This window comes from Aricia agestis, chromosome 5 (genome assembly GCF_905147365.1).
Source record: "Aricia agestis chromosome 5, ilAriAges1.1, whole genome shotgun sequence".
Taxonomy (NCBI): Eukaryota; Metazoa; Arthropoda; class Insecta; order Lepidoptera; family Lycaenidae; genus Aricia; species Aricia agestis.
The window spans coordinates 19895493-19911929 of NC_056410.1; the positions used below are offsets into that span (position 1 = coordinate 19895493).

The following is a 16437-nucleotide window of genomic DNA, read 5'->3' on the forward strand; positions in this document are numbered from 1 at the left end:
AAGGGGGCAAACGAGCAAACGGGTCACCTGATGGAAAGCAACTTCCATCGCCCATGGACACTCGCAGCATCAGAAGAGCTACAGGTGCGTTGCCGGCCTTTTGAGGGAATAGGGTAATAGGGGAGGGTAGGGATGGGAAGGAAAGGGAACAGGGGAGGGTAGGGAAGGGAATAGGGTAGGGAATTGGGCCTCCGGTAAACTCATTCACTCGGCGAAACACAGCGTAAGCGCTGTTTCACGCCGGTTTTCTGTGAGAACGTGGTATTTCTCCGGTCGAGCCGGCCCATCCGTGCCGAAGCATGGCTCTCTCACGAATATTTAAATTGTGGTTCGAATAAAGGTGAATGGCAGGATCCATACAGCATAATTTTGTTGTTGTTTTTCAACAGAATTTTTACTATGTACACACAACAGAATTTTTATTATGGCAATTAGACTATCTATTTTGATAAATTTATCTAAATAGGTATTTATAATGTAGATCTATCAGAATCTGATGGCGATTTTTAGCAGCAGATTATCAAAAAATATCCTTGATCATTAGATAGTTTTTTATATTTGCATGTTTCACACACAGAATCAGGCGCTATAAGAAAAAAAAAGGATCAAAATGTTTTATTCCAATTAATTACCCCGGTATTGCTAGAGTCAATAGGTACTCAATTTACTTTCTCACTTTTTGCTATCAGATTCTGGTAGACCTATCATTTTATGTTATATTTTTTTAATGTTGCCATAAGTAAAATACTTAATAAATACTAAAGTTATTATAGAAACGTTTATTATGAATTATTATTAAACTCTTATTTACTTATATCTCATAATGAAAAGAATATATTACATAAAATCACATTACATTATACATATTAAAAAAAAAAATCCATCGATATTTTTTCTTGTCATGGCAATCAGTTAATGAGGCCATTTATAAAGAAGAAGAAGAAGACAGATGAAGAAAATCATTAGAAAATCTCAAATCTCAATAATCCACTAATCTCAACTTGAACCAAAGATTATGAAACCCGCGGTAGTAATTATTATAATATTATTCTCTTTGTATGAAACCAATAATCAACATCCAACACAATCAACGGTAGCAGTTAGCACCATGTACCTATTAATTTGTTTGGGTAGCAGTTGTGAGTTGTGACTTGTGATTGTCAGTTATTTTCTGTTGTTTTCAAATTGAGAACTGAGAAGGCCTGCTTTATGCGACGAGAGTAAAGATCTTGTGAATATTAATCGACTGTGGATATATCTTGGATATTATGTAAGTAGTTTACTTCAAATAATATATTTTACGTGTTAGCCTAACCATGAACTTTTTATTAAATTTTAAGTGTTGAAATGTTTTCCTTTCATTTTAAACCATGAAACTTATCTAGCAAAGTACCTATTATTAAGGAAAAAGTAGGGAAGAACTAACAATACTTCTAATCACTATCATTATTTCCAGATTACACCTACTGATCATGTTTGCCATGCATGCTGGCAACTTGCGTATCATGCATCTACTGAAAATATGTCCAGCAGCAGCAGCGGTTCGCCATCATAATATCTGTGTTGTATCATGTGGATTATCCATAGCAATAGCAAATCGATGCAAAATTTAAATTGAAGGGACAAATGAAGAACAACAAAGAGTGGCTTCTATACCTAGTATCTTCTTGGATTCAAGCACGAGAGGTAAACAAACAACCAAACAAATCTTTATTTTCACATAAAAATTTTACAGGATATTCTTACACAATCACTGATCTCCATACTAGGATTCCGTGTGTTGTGGAGACCAGTAAGGTATTAAAATAAATGTATATGTAGTACCATCACTACTGTTTCTTAATTCATTATTGCAGTAGGAAATAAAGTAATTTATTTCCTCAGCGTAATACCGGATTCATGGCAAGCTTTTCTCTAATTATATTTTTATTTTAGCTTTGGTCTCAAGATGAAGAACCAGAATAGTCCAAGTAATTGAGGACTTTCAACCTGAATATATGGAATCAGCTTTAATGTGTACTGTATGTGGCCAGTCTGGACACCACAACTTCAGACTTAGAGTGGAATCCTGAAAACATTACTCGTTTGCTGGAGCAACAAGAGGTATATAGTTTAAACTCTAATCTAATAATCATATTAACATAATATGTCAGTGTTTAATTTGTTTTTTACTATTGTTGTTTTGATATCTGTCCATCTCATCAAATGATTTATTTACAGATGTCATCTATGAATGAAGTTTCTGGAGTTTGTTGGAACTAAGCTCGAGACATAAGGTCAGATATTCCAGAAGCTGATGAAAGATCCCAACAAAATATAGTGTTGTTCAATATAAGAAGAGCAGCTGAAACACCAGGACGGACCAGGACGACGTGCGTTTTTCAAGAATGCATGAATCCTGAGCAAAATGTTGTGCCTTGAGTTGCCTGTGCCTGTGTTGTGTTGTTGTGCTTTAAGCTAAAAAAAGTCCTGCCATTTAACTGCCAACAAAATAAGTTTTTCCAGAAGGAAAAACTTATTTTGTATTTATTGTAACAGAAAGAAACATGAATGGTCAGGTCGCTATCAAAAGCTATTGCTGTTACTGCATTGTAGGCTTTAGAACAGTGGGATGCTGCTCACATGTTTATGAGCATCATTTGGTACCTAAGCTATGTTCGCCATGAGGGTACTCCTGCCCCTGCCCCTATCTTAGATAAATATAATTGTAATAAGAATAATTATTAAGTTATAAATTATGATAAAGTTTTTCTTAAAAAAAAGTGTTGTTTTATTACCTGTGTATGTAGTACTTATATCTTAATGCCTGCACCCGAACCTTTTGTAATCTACAAACGTAGCGTACAAGCACAAAACAGCATAATATGATTATAGGTAAGGAAATGCTTAAGCAGCTCCGTAGTCTATAAAAATTATTATGAATGCCTTGCCGAGCTTAAAGAGAGATCTAAAAACAAAGGGATTATGGTGTCCTGCAGACCAAGAGGAAATTTTGTGTTCAGCTCTCACTTAACATACAAAACACAACAGCTGAAGCTGTCATTTAACACTATTTTTATGAGAGTGTAGTATTTCCCCGGTTACCGCTGTCCATTTTGACTGCAGGTCTAGCAGCTTGGCACTACCACTATTAAACTTCATAATTAAGTATTGAATTGTTGCACTATGCTTTTATACTGTACCTAAAGGTATGTCCAAGTTCATCCCACTGAGTGGATACCATCCTCATCTCAAATTATCTTCGGACTGTTATTATGTAGAACGGTAAAAATATGTAAAGTAGGTACGTTGAATTTATGAATATACTTAATTATTTTTAAAACATTAATTATTTACGTTTTTACGCAAAACTATAAGTACTGATACACACTGTAGGTCAATAATGTTTTTTTTAATAATATTGTAATGAGTAAGTATATAATATAATTAGGTAAGTAAGTATAAGTAATAATATCATAGCTGTAGGTAGGTACATAACCTCAAAATTTCAAACAAAACTGGCTATTACTTTTATGTCCCAAGTTTTAAAATCTATACGTAAAGTATTTAAATAGGTATACTTACTTATTATAAATTATAAATACGAAAGTGTGTCTGTCTGTCGTTCTATCTGTCTGACCTCTTCACGCCTAAACCACAGAAAGAAAAGGCTTTTTCTTGGTAAAGTAAATGTTTTTATTTTTCTTTGTGAATGTCATAAGCACAGACGTAAAAAAAGTACGGACGTAACCTTCTCTAATCACGAGTGAAGCCTAGTTATGGCCGCCCGTGTAGGACGTGTGCGTGATATGAGGGCTGCCATATAAATCATAAATTTCCCTACTTTTAAATTTTGTAAACTCAGACAAGTTAAATGTATTTTTTATACTTAAACATATTTTTATGTTTTTTTCGCTTCAGAAATGTAAGCTGTTGTTAAAGATGTCATAATGAAAATATTATTTTTATGACACTATAGATAGAAAAAAACACATATTACGTACAGAGAAGTATATTATTTACATAACATTATTAGTAATAATGATTATGTACAAACATTTACAATAATAAAATTATTACTAGCTATTTGACCGAGCTTTGCTCGGTATTCGATAAAACACGAATAAAATGACATTTTCTAAAAATAATTCCTAGCTAGACAGATTTATCGCCCCCGAAACCTATATAAGAAACCTGTATACGAAAAGATATAAGATACTTAAGTCCCGAAACCCGTTTCATCAAACAATCAAGTAATGTTAAATAAATAATGGCTTGTTAAATCAGTTAACGGCCTGTTAGAGCTATCGAGAGTTCTACCATGCGCTAACGTCAAATCAAATCACCTAACATGGTGTTAAATTTATTCCTGGTCTAGAGGTCCATTCAATATTTTCATTCCTACTAGGTCTCAATGACGCTCGAGTGACTACACCAATAGCACCTTCTCTCCCCTACTACTGAAGGAAATCTAAGACAACAATTTTATCTATGGACGCTTCACACCACGTCAGTCTGACCCCGTGCTAAGTACCTTCAGGTACTTAGTGTACTCCACCCGGACTTGTGTTACGGGTACCAGACAACGGAAATATATTTAATACTGTTATACTATACATATATTTAAGATTTTTATTATATGATACACATATTTAATACACACCCATGACCCAGGAACTTTGAAAACTTTTTGTTCCGTCGGCAGGATTCGAACCCGCGACCCCCGGCTTGAGCCACCGACAGCCCACCCACTGAGCCACAGAGGTCGTCAAACAACAGTTATATCCACTTTTGTAAATTAAGAAATTAATAGGGGTGTAGACTATTTTTAGGAAATATATTTATTTTACAGATGTACCATCAAGGAAGTTGATTCCTATGCAACTGACAGACCAACGCGACGTTATTTGGTCGAATACTTATGTCAATTTAATGTTAATTGTAATCTGTCGGCTGGGTTTGACGTAACGCAACCAAACTATTTATGTCCCCGATTTGCATAGGAATCAACTTCTCTGATAGTACATAAGTATTTTGTTACACCTAAAAATATGTATAAAAAATAAAAACACTCTTATTTCAATAAAAAAAATCACTTATTAAATATAAAAAATATTATAAAGTTATTAAGTAAAATATGTCCATTTTCGGTAATTCTATAATACAAACTCTCAAAAAAACAATAATTTGTATTAGATTTCGTTTACTGTCAACACCCCTATTATTGTATTCCTGCCTAATTAATGGTCAATAGTATGCTAAATACTTACATGACACTAATAAAAGACAATAAAATTAATTATTTGATTATTTAAAATTTAAAAATAATTGAAAATTTTCCCCGGTTTGGGGAAAATTTCCCCACTTTGTTATGGACATTACTGACCTGTTGAAGTTGAATTAATATTTACATTATTTTATCAAAATACTTTAAAAATATGTTATTTTACCTATGAAATATTATTCCTTGATGTTTTTTGTGTAAGATTGTATTGTTCTTGCGCCATTTTACAACACAAGATGGCATATTTATTTTTATTTATGAATGACAAAGATGTGTCACCGCGATGCAGTCTAATTGCGTAATGGCGGTACGATCGGCTTATTACAGTGCGAGTGTTTGTGCAAGATGTGTACATATGATCGCCCGGGCTTATTAAGGGTGCTTCACTCATTTCTTAATGGCGATCCGTCCGTATTTTTTTTACGTCCGTGGTCATAAGTACTTACTTCATGTTGTATTACTTATTTGTATGATATTATAAATTATTATTTACAATCTCCACTTCTTGTATCAATCTGATGGGCATATTTAATGCTTTATTTACCTATACCTACAGTAATTCCCTAAAAATAATACCTCTAGCACGGACGTAAAAAAAATAACCTCTAGATAGTAGATACCATGTAGATACAGTAAGGTGCATTGGGGCAATATCGTAAAGTTTTTGGAAGAGTGAGTATATTGTGTCATTGTTTCAAGTTTAGAAGACGAATTTGTATATATTGTTACCTATAACTGTAACATTTTAGTTATAATAAACATATTTCCATGTGAATTGTATATTTTTTAGTTCAAAAGTATTTACGGATTCTGATATAACTACCCCTTTAAAATATAACCCTATTTCTACTTTTCATGGGTAATTTCGAATACTCAAGGGGTAATTTCGAATATCAGCCGAAACACGACCTAATGTAATAATACATTTAAGGCACATATTTATTTTTATTCTATTTTACCCCATACAAAAACATTGTGCATACAAGCCATAGAAGACACCAAACTAAGTTTTGTACCGAAAAATTTTCGAAATTACCCCATCGGGGATGCAGATGTCCTCAACATTTGGAGCACAGAAATAAATAGAATAAGAACAATAAAAAAGCCAACGAAAGTGGTAGCTAACAGAGATAGAACTATTAACCTATCAATATACAGAAAATCAGCTGGTTAGGGGTGCGTTTTAGGGTTCCGTAGTCAATTAAGTTTTGTTGATTAGTGAACTAAAACGACTAAAACGGGTACCGTTTTAGTAATAAGCTGTTTTTTTTGTATAATGATAGGTTATTATAGTTATATAATTCAAGAGTAACCTTGTCCTACAAATAGAACAATCCATATTTTAGGACCATCAAATTTGGAATATTATATTTTGTTGGGCACCCCTGCAAAAGACTATGAAAAATTTTTTGGGGAAATTTCGTTAACAAATTTACCCCACTGGGGTTATTTCGAATGTTTATTAAAAATTATAGCTAGAGCAACATAACCTATTCTTAGGAAAGCAAAAAACGTCAAAGCTTCTTTAAGACAAACAAAATATTACGTAACTTACCTAATTTCTGAGTAAAACAATACGGGGTAATTTCGATAATTTCGATAATCCCAAAAAAATCGTAAAATTGCACTTGGCGCGAAAAAATGAACTTAGCGCACATACACTGCCGGCTGACGGCTCGAGGGAAAGGAAGTGGGGGAGGTGATTAAATTGGCGTCTCGGTTAATGTAGCCAGAGCTCAAAATTACTTTCTGTTTGGTAATTATTTGCCATTTTCGGAATATCCCCATTTTTTTTTTCTTCCGAAGTTACCCCAATGCACCTTACTCTGTTTTTAACTCCTGACAGTTGACACTGTAATAATATTAGAGTAATTAGTCGAAACCAAAGTATTCAATTACAAAAAAACTTAATTTCAAATTAATTAGATTTCTTTGAAATTGGATTACATAGGAATCAATTGCTTTGTGTAATTCTATATTTAAATTTGAAAGTATTTGAATTACAATGTAATTAGAATAAAATGTATTCTAATTACTTTGTAATTAGATTGCTAATTAGATTAACCAGTATTTCAATTATGCCCAACTCTGATACCAAATGATACCTAAGATTACTGTTGAACATAATTTCAAACAGAACTAAATGAGTCGTTCATGCTTATTTGTAATCTAAATCACAAACTAATTTCCACAAATTCATCTCAACTTTAAGTTTAAATATAGATTTTTAAAAATGAAGAAGGTTCAAAACAAACTTCTTTTAATTAAATAATCGGCTAATTGCGAGTCGGACTCGTGCACGAAGGGTTCCGTACCTATAGAGCAAAAATTTGCCAAAAATTGTGTATTTTTTGTGAAATTTAAGGGGCCCTTAAATTTTTATTTTATTTAAATATTATTATTAACTATTAAAGTACACATATATTTTAGGCCTTTGTGAAAATTTCAAGTGCCTACCTGTTGCCATTATTGATATCGAGCAAGAAAGGCCAAAATAATCACGTTTGTTCTATGGGAGCCCCCGTAAAATATTAAGTATTTTGTTTTTAGTCACTTAGTAAGTATTTGTTGTTATAGCGGCAACAGATATACACAATATGTGAAAATTTCAGATGTCCAGCAATAGCGGTTCTTGAGTTACAGCTTGGCGACAGACAGACAGACAACGAAGTCTTAGAATAGGGTCCCGTTTTTACCCTTTGGGTACGGAACCCTAAAAAAAGTAATAAACACAAATGAAGCAAAAAAATCGCAATCAAGTATTCTGTTTTATTTTTGTTAGTATTGTTTACCTCCGTAACTCAAAATCTGATCACAATGTCATTGTAGGTCGGTCACTGACTGATATTTTAACATCATCTTTGACATCGCTTAAAAGCGCTCGTCTTCTCAGACGAGACGTTTTTTCGACCCCTACAGTTTGAGCTTCGTCCTCCACCGTTTGTACTTTGTACTTTAGCCACCTAAGCTTATGAAAGCTCTGAGTACTAGGATTCAATCCCCGCCAGATTACTATTTCCTATTAGTATAAAGCATGTACTGAGTTAGTAACTAATAACTATATAGCATGTAGTCTACAAAATTCCTCCACAAAAAACTCATTGATATTCATCCACCGAATAATAATAAATATTATTATAACAGCTTAATGAAAAAAACCAATTATCTTGAGACCATAACCTATGCAAAAAATATGATATAAGATTTAAAATCTATTCCCGAAGTCGTAATAATCATAACATTCTTAATTTAGTGCGACTAACGAGTTTCCCATAATTGAAATCGTAAATGTGTATGTCTGATTTGTTCATATTTTGGTTATTATAATTTATAAGCAGACTTGGAGTTATCATTATATTAATACGCGAACGAAAAACTTTGTAACCCTTTTTACGAAAAATGGGGAAACGTAGGTGCATTAAATTTTGCACGATTATAGTTTATATGGTGAAGGAGTGCATCGAACTAATATTATTTTGAAATTATGCTTTTATCATACATTTTTTTAACAAATAAAACATTACACACACTACAACACACACACATGAGAAATGACAGATTTTTGAGTGACAAGCCTATGTACACTCTTTTATTTATGGTTGAAGTGTGTTGACAACAAGTTGACAAATTGAAAATGGATTATAGTTTTTTTATTGAATCTAAGATACTATTAGACAATGCTTACACAGCCAGTCTGAGATCAGCTAAGTCCCAGAGACAAGAGTTGAAAAAAAATGATAAAGTCAATATATTTTACAAAATATAGGTAGTAGTCCTAATGTCGTTGAAACGTATTTTAGGAATAATTAATATTGTTAAAATTAATTGTTAAATGATAATACTATAATATTATTATAAAGCCGAAGAGTTTGTTTGTTTGTTTGTTTGAACGCGGTAATCTAGATACTAGGACCGATTTCAAAAATTCTTTCACCAATGTAATAGCTAAGATATCCCGGAGTGCGTATGTAACACGGGCGGAGCCCGGGCGGACCACTGGTGACTATATAAAATAAATTAATTAAAAATCAAAAAACCCGACTGCAAAAATTGGAGGCATGTCACACCAAGTAAATCATAAAATATTATGCCTCCGACTGCATTTTATAATCCACTTTCTTCTTCTTCATTTTTCTATGTAACCTTCTATTTATCCTGGCATGAAACTCGTAAGCAAGAGTAGTATCAATTAAAACATGGATTCGATGCCTCCGGCAGAATTAGGTCTTGTTTCGTTCTTTTTAGTTAACACTTTTTTTGCAGTCGGGTTTTTTGATTTTTAATTAATTTATTTTATTTTCGACTTTTTAGTTGTAGCCATATAACCATTTCGACAATCAATCTAATACAAAATTGTAAAACTACTGTGCTGATATTTCTAAGTGTACCTACTATACGTTATAATAGGTACATAGGTACTGTTTCAATGTATGTTTCTAGTTTTAAGTACCAAATCATTGTTTTTTTTTAATACTTTGTCATTGAATTTTCATCTTGTTTCAGTAATGTCAGTTAAGATAACATTTTAAACTTTCGCGTTGCATTATAATTAAACTTTTTAATCGGGACTTAACGCGACTTATTTAAGTAGTAATGCTACTACGAGTACATACTTTTTCTCGACGTTTCGGCCGTGTTGCAACGGCCGTGGTCACGAGGGGACTGCAGGAGCGCGACGTCTTCGTTTGCACCGGGCGGTCGGTTCTACGACTACCCTCGAATTGTCCAATATTTGTGTTCCAATACACTGAAAGTCAGTAGGTTCACTGCGACACACAACACTAACTGTATCCGGGTTTACACTTATAGACAGAGGTGACACACGCGGTTTGCACTTATTGATCACTGGATTCCAGGCGGGCGACAATTTAAATCCGTCCTCACGATTGAAATTTTTGTACTTTTTAATTTCAATTGCTTCACGTATTACTCTCGTGTGGTAATGACGATCCGTAGAGAGGATTTTAGGGTCGTGTAGCTCCATCCAGTGATTAGTCCCCATATCAAGCAGATGTTCTGCTACCGCGGATTTATTTGTCTGGCGATTTTTCACTGCGGCTATGTGCTCTTTCACTCTTTCGCCAATAGTCCGTTTCGTTTGGCCAATGTACGAACTACCACAGCTACAATCTATTTTATAAACCCCAGGAGTTTGGAAAGGTAAGGAATCCTTTGGTGACCGAAGTACTTGTGATATTTTACGTAACGGAGTATACACAGTCTTAATGGAGTATTTCCTCAGCTCTGTTCCAATTTTGTCCGTTACGCCTTTGATGTATGGTAAAAATGCTGCTTGACGGTTCACCTCTGGATACCTCGTTTTCTCCTTTTGTCTTCTCAATCCCCTCGACACCTTATACCCGTTACGTCTAAGTACCTCCTGAACATGTGTTAGCTCCTTGGGTAAATGTTCAGGGTCACAAAGGTTATGAGCTCTGTTTGTTAATGATGATATAACAGATTGAAGATGCCGAGGATGATGATGAGAAGATGCGTGTAGATATCTGTCAGTGTGTGTAGGTTTTCTGTACACAGTGTGGGATAATGTACCATCCTCCTTCACTTTGATCTCCACATCCAAAAATGCGAGGCATCTGTTTTTCTCCATCTCGTAGGTGAACTTTATTTTTGGATGGATTGAGTTAAGGTAATTAACATACTGTTCTATTTCCTGTTGACCTCCATTAATAATGCAAAAAACATCATCAACGTACCTCTTCCAAAGCTTCACAGTACATGGTCCAGTAGCTAAAGCTAGGTCTTCAAAGTGCTCCATCCAGATATTTGCAATTATCGGTGCCAGAGGGCTACCCATTGCAACGCCATCGATCTGGAGGTAGTACTGATCTCTGAAGAGAAGGTAATTACCGTCCAAACAGTGTTCAATGAGAACAATATATTCCTTAGGCAACTCATGGTCACACAGCTTGTTTTTAATCACCTCGATGCAATCCTTGAGTGGAACGTTAGTAAAAAGTGACTCAACATCGAAACTCACCATGGTATCTCCGGGTTCCAACCTTATACTCTTCACTATGTCCCTGAAATGGACCGAATCCTTCACGAAAGACGGTGTTTTCCCAACTAATGGTCGCAGCACTCCAGCAACATGTTTAGCCAAGTTGTATGTCGGAGAGTCAATTTGACTCACAATGGGCCTCAGAGGAATGTTCCTTTTGTGAATTTTAGGCAGACCATATAGCTTAGGGGGTTGCACAGGTTTGGGTTTGTGTAGAAAATTGTACTCGTCCTCCGTGAAGACATCTTTGTTTTCGTGGATCAAAGTTCGAATGCGCCGAGTAACTCTGGCCGTTGGATTGTATGACACTGGCTTGTATACATTTGTGTCAGACAGCAAACTCCTTATTTTCTGCACATATTCTTCGGTACTCATAACTACAGTAGCGTTTCCTTTATCAGCCCTTAGCACTAAGATGTCATTGTTGTTTCTTAACTGTTTAAGTGCTAGCCGCTCTTCTGTAGTTATGTTACTCTTTGGCAGCTTCGACTTACGTAATATCACCGCTATATCCTGCCTTATAACTTCTGCATCCGCGGTTGGAACTTTATTACGTGAAATAGCCTGCTCCACGCTACACACTATTTCCTCGTAAGGAATTCGCTGAGGTGTTAATGCGTAATTCATTCCTTTGGCCAATATACTTTTTGTAGGGTCATCCAGCACTTCATCTGACAAATTGATCACCACACGTTCAATGTCTGACACAGAGTTAAGAGAAAAAGTATGTACTCGTAGTAGCATTACTACTTAAATAAGTCGCGTTAAGTCCCGATTAAAAAGTTTAATGTCAGTTAATTTTTAATTATGTAATCCATGCAGGAGGAATTTGTTTTTTCTTAATTTATTATTAGCGGTTGGCCGCGGCTCCGCCCGCGTGGATGTCGGTGAGCGCTGCAAAAAGCATACCCAGGAAAGACTCGGTTAGCAAAATTATTCCCAGGTCAATTCACAGACTCCAACATTAACATCGACGACGCAGTCATTATACGAAGGCTGCACCCTGCACAGATTGTCTTCCTCCCGCACGCGCACTATAGTAATATTTTAATTTCGCCATAATTTCAAAACCAAATGTCCATTTTTTTTCATTCAAAGAACAAATATTATTTACACAAACTGCACTTAATGATGGAATAATTTATTTTGGTAAGAATTAAAAGAATGAGTAAAATAAACGCGTTTAAATGTAGTCCAAAAAAATTCAAGATTATTAAATAAAAAAAATGGTTATTGTGCCTCACTCGACATAGATACGTATAGTGTGTCGCGGACTTTTTTGTAGATATTTATAAGTTCTACAAATACTTAAAACATTTTATGGTTCTATCTTTTATAGTTTAGGCAGCGTACGTAAAATAAGTAACTTTTCTGGTTGATTTTTTACACCTTGCGTCCGAAGAACCCAAATATCTTACGGAACCCTATTTTTTTCGAAAATAAAATTCAGCCTTTGTTCAGCAAAAATAATGTAGAATTGCAATGGTAAAATTTTTCAAATCGGTCCAGTAGTTTCGGAGCCAAACAAACAAAAAATCAAATCTTTCCACTTTATAATATTAGTGTAGATTTATCGTTCTATTTAATCGACATCTGCCATTTTGTTTTTTTTTTAATGTCACCTATCTAAGAACACTTGGGTCATTAAGACAAATCTAACGATACCTCAATTGTGAAAATAATAATAATAATAATAAAACATTTATTCAACACACATTCACACCACACTAAACTTAAATACATAAAAATATATTTAACATTAAAAAACAAAGTAAACTACAAACACAAAAAGAAAAATAATAATAATAATAATAAGGACATAAAAACTAAAATTTACCTTGCTACACTATCACTAGGTCGTAAATCCGTTTAGCGGTTCTGGAGATACAAGGTAATAAAGAATATTACAAACATACAAGATACGCGCCAAACACAACCCTCCTGGCAGTCGGGTAGTAAAAATATAAATTAATAAACCTGTATGTTTCCTAAATGGGCATTGTCCAAAAAAAATCACATGTACTTTTTATATTTTTTTTCGTTAAAATAGGGTATTTAAAGAATATAAATTAAATAATTTTGAAATTCATTAGCTAGTTTTTTCTCAATAAATTTTTAAAGTTTCGCTCTGACGTCATCATCGGCGGCCAATAATTGACCTCTGCAGTATGTTTTTTCCTTTCAATCTTATTTATAATGGCTGGTTCGTCAAATGCAAGTTCTCATTATGTGAAAGCTGATACGAGAAGCTTACCAAAAGTTCGAAACGTAATGTTGGTCGAATTTATTGCTAATTTAACGCCATTGAAGGTCAAACAAAGGTTAAACATATTTGTTCAAAAATATAAGTAACTAATGGGTATTTTTTTCGTTTATATACAGAAAAACGATCACTGACCTTATTCCTCGAAATGTTTTTGTAATGAGCAAAATAGAAAAAAAATGGACAATCCCCATTGAAGGGTCCTTAGACCTTACGGTATTTTAAAATACATTAAAATAAATTCGTTAAAAGTACCTGTACTGCCTCTCAAATTATGTATATGTATAGATATTATTTAGTATTTACTTGCACAGATATAATTGACATTCAATATTTCTGGACTAAAAGTATTAAACGCGGGCGAAGCTCATCAATATATTCAATCAAATCAATATATTGTAATAAGAATATTAGTGAATTGTTAATTAGGTTTCACTATTATCTTACAATAATTATAATCCCCTATGCCTACTTTTACATACTTACTTTTTTAGTGGGTAGATCCTACGGGGAGTCCCACATACCCCGGCCGATGTCTCTAATCCACCGGAGATGCGCAAAGCATTTCCACATGTAAAAAAAAACCGGCCAAGTGCGAGTTGGACTCGCCCATGGAGGGTTCCGCAGCAGCAATAAGATTTATCTTCTTGAAATTAAAAGTTTTTGATTTATTTTTATATTTCAGTTGATTTATTGAAAGTTAAATTAAGGTTTACTATTTATGACGTATAAAAAAACTTCTTGCTACATTTTTTTAACGTCATATTTATCATAACTCAATCACCTAATCATACAAATCAACTAATCATAATTAACGATTTATCATGCCCCTACTTTAGAAGTTAGAGGGGGGGGGGGGGGGACACATTTTACCACTTTGGAAGAGTCTCTCTCGCAAACTATCCAGGTTAGAAAAAAGTGATATTAGAAACCTCAATATGATTTTTAAAGACCTATTCATAGGTTTTCCACCCACACGCATAGGTTTTTTTGTTGCAGTTGTACCTATGGGGACCCCTAAAATTTAAAAAAAAATCTATTTTTGTATCAAAATCTTAATGCGGTTCACTTAATATTACATCTACTTACCAAGCTTAGGACAGACGGACGGACGGACGGACGGATAGACAGACAGACAGACAGACAGAAAAATAGGCCCTGGTTTCTTATTAGACAATAGGGTGGTCAACCTGCATTCTCGTAAAGAAACTTGAAAACAACGAACTAAAATCTCTAATGCGGGAGTCAAGCTATAAATTTTATACCACGGTGCGTTTTACATTTTTCAAGTCAATTCTTGTGAATCTTACATTGATGTACATTCCACAAAGGCCGGAAATATGAATGTTGTCTAGCAATCACACGTAAATCATCCAAAACGTGTAAAGGCCGAAGATGATCATGACAACAGTCTATAGGATACATCTAATACGATAAATGAAGCGTAAAATACATTTTTATGTGCGGAAATGAATAAGATTTATAATATCGTTCACAAAAACTTTGATTTACAATAGACTGGATGGTGCCCGAGACTTGGTACAAAAAAGACTTGGTTATTTTTAGAGCACCCGCCAACAAAATATTATAGATATCACTTATCACTTATCAATTTAACCTCCTTAAACTAATACCAGGTTCACAGAAACTCACCAAAAAGGAATTTAATGTAAAAAAAACTATTTGGTAAATCTTTTAGTCAAGCTATTGTCTGTTTAACAATATTCATCAAGAGGTATATTTTTTAATAATTAATGCAAACGAACAAACTGATTGCCTGATTGTGACAAATGCATTACCGACCGAGACCTTTTAAAAATAAGTTGTACAATAGTAATATCTTTGTCTTCATGTAAATAGATTCATGAGCTAAAGGGCCAGTTCTAAAAGGAACTGCATTGATATAACTATTCCTGACTAGGCCCTAGTTCGTTCACCGAAGGGTCGGACTCGTCCTACAACAAGTACTATAATTAGGGCTACATGCGCTGTACATTCCAGTTTAAATAAAAAATAAAACATTTTTCAAAATGTGAAGGACGGTCTTCTGACGTGACCACTTTTAATGCGTTGGGGCAAAATTATTTCTGTCCCACCATTTGCATTTTATAATAGTAGTAGGAAATTCTTTATTATTATTTATGATATTACATGGGAACCGTACATTTTTCCTTTATAAGCTTTCTATGTATTTATTTCCATTCCCATGCAAATCAATACAGCGGATTGAACTTGAAGACATACACACTTTCGCATTATAATAAGTATTCGTAAGGGGGTCTTTCCTGTTTTCATTAATTTCTTTCGAATCGTTTCTATGGTTTGATTTTAAAGAGGTAAAAACTAACATACATACTTAACAAGAAGCCTAAATAAGCCCTTACTTAGATTATAATAATTCCTAATTATGCCCTTCTCCCAAGTGACAGCCCTATTAAAAATCGTATGAATAGAATGCGTTTCGTCACCCCGCCTGACCTACCGCCGCTGTCGCAACACCTAGGGCTACCACTTGCACAAACGGATAACATGCTCCGGTGTGAAACTTCATATTACCCATGTTTTGTAACAATGTATTATAATGAATTTATTATAATAATTTCGCAAATCTGCCGCTCATTGCTGGAATTGCTGCAAATATCTAATATGTATTTTGTGGAAAAGTTAATAAAATAAAGTGGGAATATCTAATGTATGTCGTACGTGTAGACTAAGTTTATACCTGGGAGAGGCATGCTTCGGCACGAATGGGCCGGCTCGACCGGAGAAATACCACGTTCTTACAGAAAACCGGCGTGAAGCAGCGCTTGCGTTTCGCCGAGTGAGTGAGTTTACCGGAGGCCCAATCCCCTACCCTATTCCCTTCCCTTCCCATCCCCTACCCTCCCCTAT

The 16437-nt window shown here is 34.4% G+C and overlaps 1 protein-coding gene and 1 long non-coding RNA gene across 4 annotated transcripts in view; both read left to right on the top strand.

Moving 5' to 3' along the window:
• The window catches only part of LOC121726967 (fatty-acid amide hydrolase 2-B), a 51582-nt gene that overhangs the window by 21425 nt on the left and 13720 nt on the right, over positions 1-16437 (top strand). The window lies entirely within an intron of this gene.
• Positions 1631-2350, top strand: LOC121726968. The gene is made up of 3 exons (XR_006035602.1): positions 1631-1686; positions 1936-2103; positions 2221-2350. It is a non-coding gene; the product is annotated as an uncharacterized LOC121726968 (long non-coding RNA).